General features: G+C 41.1%; 1 protein-coding gene across 5 annotated transcripts in view; it reads right to left on the reverse strand.

The window, feature by feature from the left end:
• The window catches only part of LRRC8D (leucine rich repeat containing 8 VRAC subunit D), a 109,387-nt gene that overhangs the window by 74,079 nt on the left and 19,607 nt on the right, over positions 1–15,701 (reverse strand). Inside the window, exon 2 of one of the 5 annotated variants that reach the window (XM_082383617.1) lies at positions 13,533–13,683. The exons of 3 other annotated variants lie outside the window; for them this stretch is intronic. The gene's annotated coding sequence lies outside the window, so the exon portion shown is untranslated. Of the gene's footprint in view, positions 1–921; positions 3,060–13,532; positions 13,684–15,701 lie in introns of those variants that run through there. One more of the 5 variants, XM_082383618.1, reaches the window with a different exon arrangement.

The following is a 15,701-nucleotide window of genomic DNA, read 5'->3' on the forward strand; positions in this document are numbered from 1 at the left end:
CTTAAATAAAATTTCCTGACACTTATAATAAGATACATTAAAATGGAGAACTATAGGTTTTCACTTGGAAGAAGAGAAAAAAGAGTTCGCTTTTTTTAGACTCTCTTCTTTCAGAAGACACAAAAAGCTTCACTTGTCTTTTGTCTACTTGAATGCAGCAATTAAGCAGCAAAAGATAATAGTCCCAATTATACAGGCTAACAAACTGCAGTATTTACAAAATTTATGACTTTCTTGAAAACACCTGGCAGGTGACTTGGTACTAAAAACCATTTTTTAAAAAAATCTACATTTCATCTGTTTGCACTGAGCCATGCAACTTTCCTAAACCTTAATTGGGTTTGGTTTACATGCACAAGTAAATTCAGAGGATACAATTAACAATGCAAGAACAGGAGTGATAATTTTCTCTAAAACTTCACAAGGGGGACTGAATTCCCCCAAATCCAGACAGAACAACAGCCTCACACTAGTTACAATATCTTCACCTATTACCATAGGTACCAGCCCTAACACTCCCCTCCCCACCCTGCCCAAAAAGAGAACGGGTTTCATACCAGCAAACCATAAGAACTATTACAAGTTTTACATGGAAAGCTATACTTTAGTTTTCGAGTGTTCTTATTCTGCTTATTATTTTTTGAAAGACGGTTAAGAGGCATAGAAACATTCCAGGTAGAGGAAAACTTAATTATGCAGAAATAGAGGGTTTTGGTTTACTCTGTATTAGATGGAAAACTTTTTTATGTCAAACCACAGGGTGAATTGACGCTAAGTCATTCAGAAGGTTCATTCTCATTGTACAGGCACAGATGGTAGAGGACAAGAATTGACAACCTTCCCAGGGCAAGGTGAGAAGCTGCGAAGCCCCTTCCTATTTCCTACCTGTGGAGTGCTGGTGTAGTGGGACAATGTGCTTACCTCAAGCTAGAAGCAGAGAAAGGGTATAAATTTCAGAACCATGGGAGATTTTCAGCTTGTTCTGCTCTGACTTGCCTTTTCCTTTTCTTCAAAATGAAAAGAGCCTCGTTGTTTCTGATTATAAAAGCAATACTTGTTTGTTATTTTTAAAAAATCAGATAATACATAAAACTATAAAAAAAGAAAAAATCATCTACAATCCTGACACTCAGACATAACTACTCTTAATGTCTTGATATATATCCTTTCAAATTTTTTTCTATGCATACACACACAAATGTTTTGTTTTCTGGTTTGTTTTTGTTGTTGTTGCTGTTTAAGAAAGTGAGAGATCAACTGTGACCTCCAGGGCCAGGACTAAAAAATTCTGTAAAGGAAATAAATGCTAAAAGAGGAGACAAAATAGAACCATATAAAATGTGCACTTAAAACCACAGAAGACAGAAAAAGAAGGGGAAAAAAGAAACAAAGAACAAATAGAAAACAGTTGGACAAACATGGTAGATATTAATCCAACTATATCAATAATCACATGTGAATCATCTAAATACACCAATTAAAAGACACAGATTGTCAGAGAAGATTTAAAAAAGACCCCGTATTCGTTATCTACAAGAGACCCACTGTAAATATAAAAGACTTAGGTTAAAAATAAAGTGACTGAGAAAGAAACTGAGATCATGGGCTGTCTACTACTTTGAGATCTGTTTTTCTACCTTTTCTTGAAAGACAAAGAAAAAAAACTAGTCTATTGAGAAAGTCTATAAAGTTCTCAATGTATACATAATTTCCCCAATACATATAAACACTGCTCAATATTTCAAAATGTTGACCTATGTTATATTTAAGAAATATAAAATTGTATATTCTTTGAGCCTACAAATTAATGATAGATGAATAACACATATTTTCTCCCTAATCTTGCTGATAGCTCAGAAACAAAAATCTGGCAACCATAACACAACTGATTTCCTTTCTTTAAAATGGGCTCCCACTCCTCGTTTCTGGAAGTAGAGAAATATTAACAAATGCCCCTATTCCTGCCTGGGAATTCATATACTATTATTATTATGATTATCATAGCAGATTCCTTCTTCAATGTAGTTCCATGGTCAACATGAGCTGCTAAACTTTTCTTACTAGCCAAGCTATGAAATAATTCACTAACCTAGCAAGTTCAAGTTTAGATGCTATATGGATATATAGAAACTCAGTTGGTTTTTCTCTATTCTAAGTTTAATGCTGAAGGACACTTTCCATGGTTGCATGTCTAACATGCCCATACTGATCAAATACATCTTGGAAATAGACTCTCCTAGACATATTTAGGTTACACAATTTCACATATGCCAAAGGTATGTTTCTAAATTGTATATACACATCCTAGTTCCTTGTGTTTCAAAAAAAAAAAGTATTAGACTTGATTTTCCGAGGTTAGAAAAAATGACTGCAAATTTCCCATTGTGTGATGATGCTGGAATCTTTGATCTCTACTATTCTGAGTTCAGTCAGGCTACTTAGTTTATTTTGAGAAAGCAAATCCTTCCTGTTGTTTCTCAGGAAATGGAAGAACACATTTATAGACTATGCTTTAATTTTGTGTTTAAATGGTTTTAATTTTTTTAGTATGTCTCTCTTTGAAGAATATTTAATTATGTGGAGATATTAACACTTTCTGAAAGAAATTAGAGCAGGGAGGTGGAGAGAATATTCTCAGACTTAAGCTAAAAAGGCGAATTTTCAAAAAATGTCTCACACGAACTGTTACACCCTGTTTCTTCCTGTGAAGAATTTTCCAAGCATTAAGTTGTGTAACAGCTTAATGAAGACAAAAGGAAATGCCCAAGTTTCTCTCAAATACGTAACAGCATAGAGAAATATTAAAGGTTTAATTTTAAAAAGAGTGTCCTATCACCTGCTTAGGCATGTTAAATCACTACAATCATCTCTGAGTCACTCACCTGATCTGGATTCACCCTTTAATGCTAGGGTCACACACCCTCCAGGGCTTAAAGATGCCATCCCTGCTCTTAATAGGAGGCAGAAACAGTTCATGGCTTTGAAGAATAAACTTTCCAGGGGAAGAACACAGCTAACTGAGAAGAGTGATGAAATGCTTCAAACTGTTTCTGATTTCTCTACGGGCAAAGAAAAGCAAGGTGTAATGAAGGAGATGGGAAGGAGAAAGGACATTTAAAGGTAAGATGCTTCAAATAATGCTTAACCTTCTTCCACTGTCGAATTCTCTCCCACATGGCACACTTTTAACTAAGAGGGAGAAATAAACCCAGTGAAAATAAAATGCAATCGTATAGGGAAAGAAAATGTAGATGAGGAACACAAAGACTATGACCACCCTTACGAAATGATGTCTCAGGGAGCCTTGGCACACAGCAAACCCACCCTGTCTGCCCCTTGCCCAACTCCCATTATAGCCCCACGCTCTGTTCCCCCTTTCCTGACTTGCTACCTCTCTCCCATTGCCAGGTGCAGCCCAGTGGCAGAGACCTGGACACGGTCACCTGACGGCTGTCCTAGTCTCACGCTGTCAATACTCACTGGCGTTAGAGCTGTTATCAGGACTCATGAATGATAAATGACAGGACTCAAACGACTCTTATTCTTTTGTCCATTCATTTTTGTCCAATGAGGTACAAGTCTCACAGAAGTCCTAAGAGTTACAAGAGGCTTGGGGGACATGAAGAGTAACTTCCTCCAGTGAAAGATGAGGAAACTGAGGCTCAGAGAGATTAGCTGACTCCCCTAAACCCATTCTCTGTTACTGGAAGAACTAAGACTAGAACACAAGTTCCCTAAGCTCAATTTTTGTTCCTTCTGTCTTATTTCCCTCCACACCCCACCCTGGATCCAACATCCTGAAGCTTCCTTAAATCAGCATCTAAACTTAACATTGCAGGCAAGGGCTGTCTGTGTGTTTTAGTTTAAAAGGTCATTCATGGTATTCATCTTCCTCTATCAACCAGAAAAACAAACAAACAAAAAAACACCACCACCAGCATCTAATCCCCACTGAAAAAAACCCCAGCTGGGCCCTGAATGATACAGGACTATTACTTGTCCTAAGTCAGTGAGCTCCTTTTCCCAAGTTAACTGTGAACTCACTTTCGACTGTCTTCTCAAGGTCCCCTCGCTCTCGGCAGATTTCATTTGCTCCTACCTCACGGAGAAAACCCAAGCCGTCAGGAAGGAACTTTCTCAACTTCCTCGCGGCCTCCACTTGCGTACTCATCCACAGTCGCACGTGTCTTTCCCTCCTCCTCTCCTGTCTCAAAGGAATGAACGTCCCTATTCCTTCCCGAGACAAGCCTGTACTCCAGACCCTGGCCACCTTATCTTTTCTGGAACCTTACTCCCTTAGTTATTCTCTCTTCTACCTTCAGTCACTTCCTCTCCACTACTCTCAACTAAAATATAAGCTCTAGTAACCATGATACACAAAAAATATTCCTCCGTGGACAAATGCGTGTACACACACACACACACACAAACACACTCCACTCAGTGCCCCTGCTTCTCAACTCCTACTCTGTTCACCCATGACAACCTAGATTTAGACTTCAGAACTCTCTACCAACTAAATACCTAATCACCAAATTCATCTCCCCTTTTCAATCTTTACCTGAACTTCCTGTGGCCTTGGACACACCTGACAGTTTTCCCTATGTAACACTTGGGCGATTTGGCAAGTTGCTTACCTGAGCTTTGGATAGTTTATCTGTAAAGAACAATAACAATAATTATTTCAGGGGGTATTGTAAAAATTCTCTGACATAACATACGGAAACAACACCAAAAACCCTGGTGCTTAATATTACTATCATCTGTATTTGTGGATTTCCCTGGTCCTCTTTTCTCTCTCCCCTTCTTCCGTCTGTTGTCTTCGGTCCTTGGGCCATCCCTGGGAATTTCAACTGTCTGCACAGCTGGAACCACCAGTTCCACTCCCTCCGCAATACACGTCTCCAGCCCTGACTTCTCTCCTGGGGTCTGGGTGTCTCAAGATCAGCTGAGTGCCCACAGACACCCCAACTTTACTTCAAACTGAACTCACTATTCTCTCTCCAAACTTGCTCCTCTGCTGTTTTCCATCCCGATGAATGACACCCTCAGACAGTGGATCTTCCCAACGAGAAACATCAAGAGTCACCTTTCTTCTTCTTCCCTCTTACTCCCCTCCCACTTTCCACCAAATCAGCAAACAATTCTTTCTCCTAAGTGATTCTCAAATCCATCCTCTCCTTTCCTTTCCCGCCATCATCACCTTAGGTCTGGTCCTCATTATTTCTACCTGGATTATTTCAACAGCCACTGGGCTTCTCCCTGTTTTCTTTTCACATACCTTAAGACAGTGACTTAAGCATTTATTTCACCTTTGATGATTCCACAATGCTGCCAGGAAAAAGTCCACACTTCCAGAAATAGCAATGTACGACCCTAGACAGGACTGGACCAAGAATTTGAACCAAGATGCACCTCGTGCTCTCCTCGCCTCTGCACCACGACCCCTCTGCTCCAGTCCCACATACTTGGTGCTCCTTATCGGGCTCTGAACCTGGGCTGTTTCTTCTTCCTTTTTTTTTTTTTTTTTCTGTTCAGCCTGATAAATAATCCTATCTCTCCAATATTTAGCACTAAAATCACCTCCGGCATGAATTCTTTCCTCACAAACAAGAAAGAACAAAGCACTCCCTCCTTTGTGCCCCACTCTCTATTATTATTTATTACAAGGTATTGCTGTAAAGTATTCCACATTCTAAGTTCCAGTTAATGATTTGTGTGTCTATCTTCTAAGGTCAGGCACTGTGTCATACTCACATTGTATCTTCAGAATTTAGCACAATGACTGGTGTACAGCAGATAGGAGGAGGAGAGATAAGGGAACTAAGATTTAATAGTTTGGAACTCAGCAAATGTCTGTTGAACGAATGAAGTAGCATAGCTGTCAATTACATTAGAATAACTGGAGAGGAGCTGGTAAGACAGGTGGACCTGACAGCTGGTAAGGTGATCACAGAGGAACCTGAATGAGAAATGGAAAATGTCCACACTGATGAAGTCCTCTCCTGAGGATGTGAGGTCGGTCAGGTCAGAGGCTGGGGCTGTTGTCATTAAACGCAGGTGAATACCTCCTGTTTAAAGCACAATAGGAGAACAATTCCAACAGCCCAAGGGCATTGGTCTTATAAGCAGGTTTTGGACTGTAGAACATTCTACATTATCATTTTATCACACTTTTATGCAAGCTTAGTACCTTTCAGTAGGTGGACTGCGTCCCTCTACTTATATCCATAAAGCACCTTAAGAACGGCAGACAAAAAAGACATGTACAGATTGCCAACAAACACATGAAAGAATGCTCAACATCATTAATCATTAGAGAAATGCCAATCAAAACTACAATGAGATATCATCTCACACCGGTCAGAATGGCCATCATCAAAAAATCTAGAGACAATAAATACTGGAGAGGGTGTGGAGAAAAGGGAACCCTCCTGCACTGTTGGTGGGAATGTAAATTGATACAGCCACTATGGAGAACAGTATGGAGGTTCCTTAAAAAACTAACAATAGAACTACCATACGACCCAGCAATCCCACTACTGGGCATATACCCTGAGAAAACCATCATTCAGAAAGAGTCATGTACCAAAATGTTCATTGCAACTCTATTTACAATAGCCAGGACATGGAAGCAACCTAAGTGCCCATCATCGGATGAATGGATAAAGAAGATGTGGCACATATATACAATGGAATATTACTCAGCCATAAAAAGAAACGAAATTGAGTTATTTGTAGTGAGGTGGATGGAGTTAGAGTCTGTCATACAGAGTGAAGTAAGTCAGAAAGAGAAAAACAAATACAGTATGCTAACACATATATATGGAATCTAAGGAAAAAAAAAAAAGGTCATGAAGAACCTAGTGGTAAGACGGGAATAAAGACACAGACCTACTAGAGAATGGACTTGAGGATATGGGGAGGGGGAAGGGTAAGTTGTGACAAAGTGAGAGAGTGGCATGGACATATATACACTACCAAACGTAAAATAGATAGCTAGTGGGAAGCAGCCGCATAGCACAGGGAGATCAGCTCGGTGCTTTGTGACCACCTAGAGGGGTGGGAGAGGGAGGGTGGGAGGGAGGGAGATGCAAGAGGGAAGAGATATGGGAACATATGTATATGTATAACTGATTCACTTTGTTATAAAGCAGAAATTAACACACCATTGTAAAGCAATTATACTCCAATAAAGATGTTAAAAAAAAAAAAGAATTGACACACACACACACACACACACACACACACAAAAGACATGTAAATGCCTGCTTATCAAATAAAGCAACCTAGCATTTAGTGTGACATACACTGGAGACTGGAGAGAGAACGAGACCCCCATGAGCTGGGAAAAGAGTGAAGCAAAGTAAACTTGGAGAAAACCCGAGCTGAAACTGGCAGTGTTTTCCCAATAATAAACAGACATCTATAATTACCAGGCTTTCAAGAGTATTCAGCCATATATTACGGCATCACACCTCATAAAACATTCATTCAAAAGCCATATCAGGAATGCATATCCCAGATCTATGAGCACGTGCAGATCACTGAAGAAGAGAGGACTTTGAAGTGAGACACCCACTGCCCCACATAGATGACCAAGCATGAAAGGGAGCTGTGATTGCTAAAAAAAAGAAATAATAATAAAATCGAGAAGAAAGTGTAATGTCAGGAAAGTTAGGGTTACGTTAAATTATGCTACTAAATAAATAATATTCCCGAAGGAGTAAACACACTTCTCAAAGATACATTTGCAGATGTAAAGGGCTAGCACATACAAATAAGGGCAAGACAGCCACCCAAAATAATCTCAAATAGTTTTGAACTTTTAAATTTATATCAATCATGATAATAATATCAAGTCCTATAAGTGTACGGGTAACAAGATAAGGCATATTTCAAAGCCCTAGTAATTTAAAAAAGTGAATCAACGACCCAGGAACACACAAATAAGCCATCTGAACAAAACAGAGATCTCAGAAGGAGGTCTGTATAAATGTACACTTATATGCTAGAGGTGGCACCAAAAGTCTGTGGAGAAAGAGTGGGTTATTTAGTAAATAGTGTTGAAGAAACTGGCTCACAAGATGAACAGTTTTTAAAAAATAACAATGAATTTATACCTCATATCTTAAACTTCGAATCGTTTAAAAACCCGAGTAAACCTATAAAGCTAAGAAAGTGAAGAGAGACCATAATATGAGCCTAGAATAGGGAAGGGTTTCTTAAATGACTCAAAATGCACAGACCACAATAATGTTAAAAACTGGTGGGTTCAACTACATTAAAATTAAAGATTTTGTTGTTGTTGTTACTGAAAGGCACCACAGACAAACTTATCAGACAAGTGACATACTGGGAGAAAGTATCCACCATATCCACAGCTAACAAGGCATTAGCTTCCAGAATATACAAGGAACTCCACAAGAATTCTTCCAAGGAACTTCTTACAAGAAAAGGGGAAGAGACCCAATTCATAGAAAAGGGAAATTAAGTACATGAAGAGATGCTCAACCTCACTTATAATCAAAACAAGGCAAAATTCAACCATGAGGCACAATGAACATCTAATGGATAGCAAAAATCAGGAAATTTTTTAATAAAAAAAGAAATCATCGTGTAGAATTGGTGGAGATATAAAACTGACAACAATCTGTGCAGTTCCTAGTAAAATTAGTATGCTATGTCCTAAGATCCAGCGATACTGCTTGTGGACAATACTGCCTCAAGAAATTCTTACCAACAGATTCAATACACTCACGAATATAAGTATACATTCCTTGGGGGGAAAAAGAGCATATATACTGCATGGAAGCCAAAAATACTTATAAAAATGTTGACCCTTTCATGTCCCTATCCCTAAAGTCTGCATGTTCTGTATGATTTTAACTGAACCTTTGCTGAAAAGGTAGGTAAGACTAAACAAAATGTTCTCATTTCTCTTCACAGGTGAGGTTAAGGACAGAGAAAGAAGCAGATGTGATGACAGAAATGTTTTAGCCTGGGGACTGACAAACCTGGATCCGAGGCCAGGCCTCAGCTTGTCCATGTGACCTGGATAAATTACAATCTCCACTTGCCTCAGTTTCTTTACCTATAAAACAGGGATATTACCCACCCTGCACAACACCAGGAAGACCACAGATAATCCATATAAAGCATTCAATAAATAGAAAGTGATTTTTTTTTTTTTAACCAGAAAAAAGAGCATCATGCACTAACCCTAACAGATTTTGGTGCCCTGCCTAATCTGCCTTAAACAGAACACCAAAACCTCAGCAATGGGCATGGAAATCAGAGAGACAGATTCAATATGAACCTGTATGTCAGCTTTTTCCACTACAGAACAGGGTAAATAATCTCTCTCCTTCTATATACTTATTGAAAACTGTAAAGGTTAAGATTGGGAAGCCTCTTTTAGCTTCTGCGAAATGAATATAAGGCTGCAGATGGTGACAGTTATGACAGTGGTGACCCTGGGACTGGTGTCGGAGTCCTGACTCGACAAACGTAAGGAACCACCGTAGGGAGAATGTCGGGAGAATGCTCTTAGAAGAACTCCAGTTACCCGTGACTGAGTAACTACAGGACCTCAAAGCTGACCATGAAAACAATTAACCCAGAAACAAGATCAGATCCAAAGTCAGGACTTTACACGTCACCTATTTAATGTACAACAAAGAGGAAAAATTCCACTTGGGAATCTTTATAACCTGACGGCTAACATACTGTACATCACCATTTCTGCATTTTCAGCCTGGAGCAGTTGTTTTACTTCAGTCCTGAGTCCCAGCCTGTGGACTTCAGGATCCTGGCAGAAGTCAGTAGACTGAACCCCTGTCCCACTCATACATGTACTACTATTTTACAAATACGGGAAGATGCTGTGGTGATTCTTTATAATGTATGTCCAGTTAAGTAACATTAAATAGTGACTCTGTCACTAAATATTACCAATCATCAGAAATGAGAAGTAAAACTCTGAACAAGTCAAAATCTTTGAAATCTTTTAGTAGTAAATAAAAGTTTCCTGATTTTTGTAAGGGTTGAGAACCACTGTTTTAAAGTTCACAATTTCCAATCGAAGATAGTTTTTATTTTATAATAGACATGAAGGAAAAGAGAGAGGGTTTTGAAAAAATGAAAATCCTAATGCACATTTATCTCCACTCCTAGTCCTCTCTTGGCCATAAACTTTTCCTTGGCATTTAACATCAAAGCTAGTTACCCTTTCATTCTTAGTTCACAAGCCACTGCAACTGTTCAAAACAGACAGAAGTGGCAGTGCATTGTGTATTAAGAAAATATGCATATATCATTCCATTCCTTACTTATAAAAGAAAAGATCACTCAGTTTATCTCCCTTTCCTCCCCCTCCCTCCCCCCCCGCCTTCTCCCCTTTCCCCTGATGCTTTGACACAATTCTACAAAGGGGAAGTTATAGATCACTACAGATACTTCAATTGTTGAAGACAAAATAAATATTTTATCCAGCATATCCCATTGAAAATATACTCTAAATTTTAATTTATATTCTTCTCGGTATAACATAAAAATCCTAGCTAAAGAGAGCCTCAACATTAAATGTTGCAAAAATAAGAAAAATAAACTTATTTCCATCTGGGGAGTATTACAAAAATACTTAATATATAAAGTGTATATGGATTTGCCCATGTCTTTTATAATATAAGCTTTTCAGTAAGTTATCCTGAACTGGGGTGGGGAAGTTGGGGGGCTATGTACAGTGGTCATACAGTATGTAGGGTAGTGGAGTATGAAGAGAGCTATATACATCATTTATTAATTTTTTAATTTATTATTTCTTTTCTGGGATGTAAACTATGTCCTAGGGGTAAACCAGAAATGTTGTTTTTTACTCTAAGAAGTTAAAATATGCTAATCTGACCTTTCAAAAAGATACTGTTCACTAAGACCTGACATAAGATATCTGTAAATTAAAATATGCCATTAGAATGTTGGCAGCAGAAAACAAATCACAATGATGCAAACACAGCTAAATCTAGTCACTAACACAGAGGAAGTGTAAATTTCAAACATGGAAAAAACAACAACAACAATAAAACCCCCTAAGCTCTGGGTAGAGAGGAATGGGAAAAGATCTGGAGATTTAGGTGAAGTTAATCTCGAGCCAGTGTTTATCAGCTCTCTTTTAGAAAGGCAAAAGACCATCTGAATCAGCGTTGCCATCTCTTCCTTAAGCGGCCACTTTCCAGATTATAAGAGAGCCAAGCACTATAAAGCATAAGACTCTTGTTCAAGTCCCAGCAGGTCCATTTACTAGTATGACCACTGACAAGTCACATTTTATCAGCCTCAGTTTCCTCGCTCCATCAAAGAGAATAAATGAATCCTATTTCAGACTGTTAAACAGAGTAATAAATTATACAGGAGATATAGAAAATGCGCTCTGTAAACAAACAGAAAATGAGGATCTAAAGGCCATTTATTATTATTCCTGGGTTATTAATTAATTATTATCAAATTCCACTACGGTGGGAGTAAATCCTGTTCCTAAATAGGGGACAAGTTTGGGAGGTCACAAAGGCTGTTCTCTTTTATCTTGAAACAGAATGACAGATGCTGAGGAAAGTCCTCAGGTAAATTAATGAATCAGAGGGCCAGGAGTATACCTGGGTATAAAAATAGAGGCAAATACTATGGTTGTACAGGTCTTTCAAGAGTCTCTCTTAATGACTTGTTTTCACTTTTAATCTCATGATGTGTTTGGCAAGAAGAGGCATAAACACAGACTTCTCACAATTAAATTCAAATTTGAGAAGTCCACATCTATCTAGAAAAAGATAAAATTAATTGCTCAGCGCTCATAGTGTATCTTGGCTACTTAATGCTAACACAATTATGCCAATTACTGATAATATCACAATGCTCAAAGCACCTGCATTTTAAAAGAGATTAAAGTTCTGAAGGACTATTGGAATAATAGGATCTTATAATTTAAATTACCTCCATGCTGCTAATAAGAAAAAGAAAGGGAGGGAGGGGAAAGTACAAATGTACCAGGCTGAGTAACTACAAAAGATTTTCCTTTCAAAGCAAAATTAATTATGTAGTAAATATTTCACTACAAAAAACATCAGCATTAGAGTGGTATAGTCAGCATAGGACATCACGAATTTAAATTCTACAACCAACCCTGCTTCCCGAGAAAGCTTGACCACCCAATAAGGTGAAGGGGCTAAGTGCACATAGTACTGTGATTTTGCACTTTCCCTCCCTGCTACAGAAAGAGGCCCTTCTTTGCAGAATCTCACTTTCCTCCCCTCTAGTCATTTGCATGGATCCCTTCTTCCAAAAGAAAGAGAAAGAAGATCCTACTGGCTTTAACTTCATTCAAACATTTAATTTGAGGCTACAATCTTCCCACCAAACTGCCTCTCACCTCCTCTCAACCATCACACCTCCTTTAGTGTCCCTCCGCAAGACTGGAGTTCAACCAGGTAGACAAGTAAAGGAGGGGAAACAAGACCGGACTTTCACTGGGGGAAAAGTCCGTCTGATTTAGTCCGCAGAGAGAGGAGCTGCCAGGGATATGAAGAAGCAAAAACTCTGCGCATAAAACCAACCTTTCCTCTAGCATTTTGTTCTCCACCTATGCACTTCTGAGATGGAGTAAGACAAGCAATGTGAAACTGTAACCTACCCAGTGAATTTGAGAAAAGTCGTTCTCAATTTTACTCCGATGAAAAATGGCATTTAATGAATAAAGATGTCAGGCTTCTACCTTTAAAAGTACCTCTGTCTCAGCAAGAGAGGCTGGCTAAGAATCCACAACTGGAGTTAACAAGCCAGACACCAGACTAAACATCTCAGACCTAGCTGCCCCTCATTCCTGGTCACTACCTTTCCAGTGTGTGTCTGCATCACGAATTCCCTCACTTCCTCACAGCCTGGCTCTTCCAAAATGGAAAGCAAAGAGCCTGGACTCCTCTGTTTCACCGGCTAAAGAGCTGGTGAGATTTCTTAGCCCGGACACCAAGGCTCTTGCTCCCCTTTCCACCTTACACATCACCCTCAATTCATCCTCTTTCTCCCCCAGGTCCTCACCCCTCCCACTCACATCACTCTTATTAACACCCAAGCCACCCATTTCTGTAGATAACCCCTGGCCTGGCGAACAAAGTGAAGAACAAAGAGCCGCTGCTTCAGGCGGCAGGAGGAGGAGAGGCGAGGGTGGAGAGGGCAGCTGACGACTCGGGAAGCCTCCCGGGCACAAGCAGCCCAGCCTGGAAAGCTCCCGCCTAGGGTGGGTGAGGAAGCGGGCAGGTCCCGCGGGCGCCGCGTGCCGCCACGCGCCTTATCACCGGGGTCCAACGCACCCGGGTAGCAGAGCCACAGAGTTTGGAGAGATCCTCCGGGAGAGAAAGCAGCCAGGGGAGCGCAACCTAGAAAAGGCACGGCGAGTGAGGCTGCAGCGCGGGAGCTGCAGATCCGCTGAGTGACTGAGTGACAGCCCAGCGCCCGGCCCGCGGGCTCGCAACCCAGCCCCGCACCTGGACCAGGCGGCCACCCTGCTCCCTCAGGGCGCTCTCCTCTCCGGGGACTGGCTTCCGGCGGGCTCCGCGAGCTGGAACCGGCGCGACGCGAAGACTTCACTCTTCCATCCTGGGACCCGGCGGCACGTTACAGACAGCCGTGCACTTCCTGTTTGAAACACACAGGGGAGAGAAAGACCAAGAGAGATCCGAGTGCCGGCCAAGCGGAGGGGGGGACGCAGGCCGGCGGAGAGGGCGGACGAGGGGGCTGCGGGTTGCATAACCACCGCCGCCCGCCTCGCACGGTCCGCGGCACCCGGCGCTCTCCCGGAGGGCGACCCGCCACCCCGGCGGCCCGCGAGGTGGCTGCCCGCGGCCCGGCCTCCCCCTGCCGGCGGCCTCGCCTGCGGCGCACTGGCAGCCCTTCCGTTTCCAGCCCCCGCCCGGGTTCCCCCTCCCCGCGCGAACCTAAGTCAACTACAAGCTGTCTGCCTGCCTCAGTGTTCCTCCTTTCCTTTCCTCTCCTCTCCGCCCCCGGGAAAAAAAAAAAAAAATCGGCCGGAGGGGAAGGTATAAAGGCAAGCTGAGCCTTTCCAGGGGAGAGGAAGCTGGATTTACGCACAATTTTAAACTTAGCCACATCCCAGTATATCCACTACAGCTCAGCTGCCGAAAGAGCTTCTGGATGGGAAATTACTTCTCTTGCGCCTGGCTGACTCAAAAGGGAGAGCGTGCATGCAGCAGCCACGAACTGCCAAAAAAAAAAAAAAAAAAGTATTCCGGGCTCCTAGTCTGTCTACTGGGATCCTTACCCGCACAGTGCCCTAACATTTACACATACCAATTCCACACAAAAGATCATCATATAGTGCATTCTTCCAGAAAACAATTAAGTATTTCTCTGGGCATATGAATCACAGAGCAGTTCCAAAGTTCTGCGTTTATGTCCATTTTGTCACCCTCTGACTTGGGTGAACTTCGGGGTAGTGTTTAAAAGATAGCAAACAGGTGGTTTAAGAATCTGCCATAGGCAGAGTGTCCCAGCTCTAGGAGTCCGCTTATGCGTTCAGCGCCCAGTTTCTGGGCTTCCAGGTGTGGACAGCTTCACCGGTACCCTGCCTGCCCTTGCACACGAATCTATCAGGTTGCAAGGCACCTACAGCACTGTCTCTGATAAACAGCTCCTTTTATCATCAAGGTGATAGCTTAAATAAAAGTTATTCCTGTTTCAAAACTCAACATGGAGAACAGAATATAAAGGATGATTATTCTACATAAAAAGTTAAATTTTGACTGAAAGAAAGAAACTGATGGACATTAAGCTCCTGCTAAGCGTTAGCATCTCATTTTAATCTCCCTTTAGTCTTAATATTTCCCAACAGATCTGCAAAAGTCCTATTCTCATATTCCCAATTGAGGAAGCAGGGTCAGAGAAGTTAAGTAACTGTCCTGATGTCTTAGCTAGAAAGTGGTCAAATGGAGAATTGAATAAGAGTTCTTTCCTAAGTGTAAAATCTGGGCCATTTCCTCTAAGCTCTGCTTATTCTCAAAACAATAGTGAATTCTCAGAGAAAAATCAAGCCCATCGACCATCTGTGATCCATTCCTTCATCTCCAAATGAGCCTGCAATTCCATGCTATCACTCTGTTGAACTAGCTAGGCTCCTTACCCACCTGAATAATATGTACCTTGATTACTTGAGCAGAGGACACCGTGCTCTTTCCCATTATCTACCACTGGCTCTGTCAGCCTTTTCAGAATTACTCGGTGGTAAAAGTTCAAAAGGTTCTAGGATAACCACTCATATGCCAAGGTACAAAGTCTATCCAGTTCAGAACCTAATCTGCTGACTAATATTTGTTCCCTGAATTCTCTTCCAACTGGGCCCTTTTAAGAAGAAGGCAAACAAACAAACACACAAACAAAAACCACACCACACAAAACATGCATGGACTCCACTCTTAGTGAAACTTGAAATTCTCTCACTTTCCATTTCCTTCTGCTTTGGCACTTAGTTCACACTCACCTGTCAATAGCATGCTGCTATTAGCCTCCTGACAAGCCAAGAAACAGAGCATGTATTAAAAGGTGATTAAGAATCTTGGCAATGATGAGACCTCAGACACTTGAGCGGAGAGTGAGGGAGAAAGTGAGTGCTTTTGTCTTCTCTCCTGATGAACTGTGTC

This window comes from Balaenoptera borealis, assembly GCF_965194805.1.
Source record: "Balaenoptera borealis genome assembly, chromosome: 1".
NCBI classification, from domain to species: domain Eukaryota; kingdom Metazoa; phylum Chordata; class Mammalia; order Artiodactyla; family Balaenopteridae; genus Balaenoptera; species Balaenoptera borealis.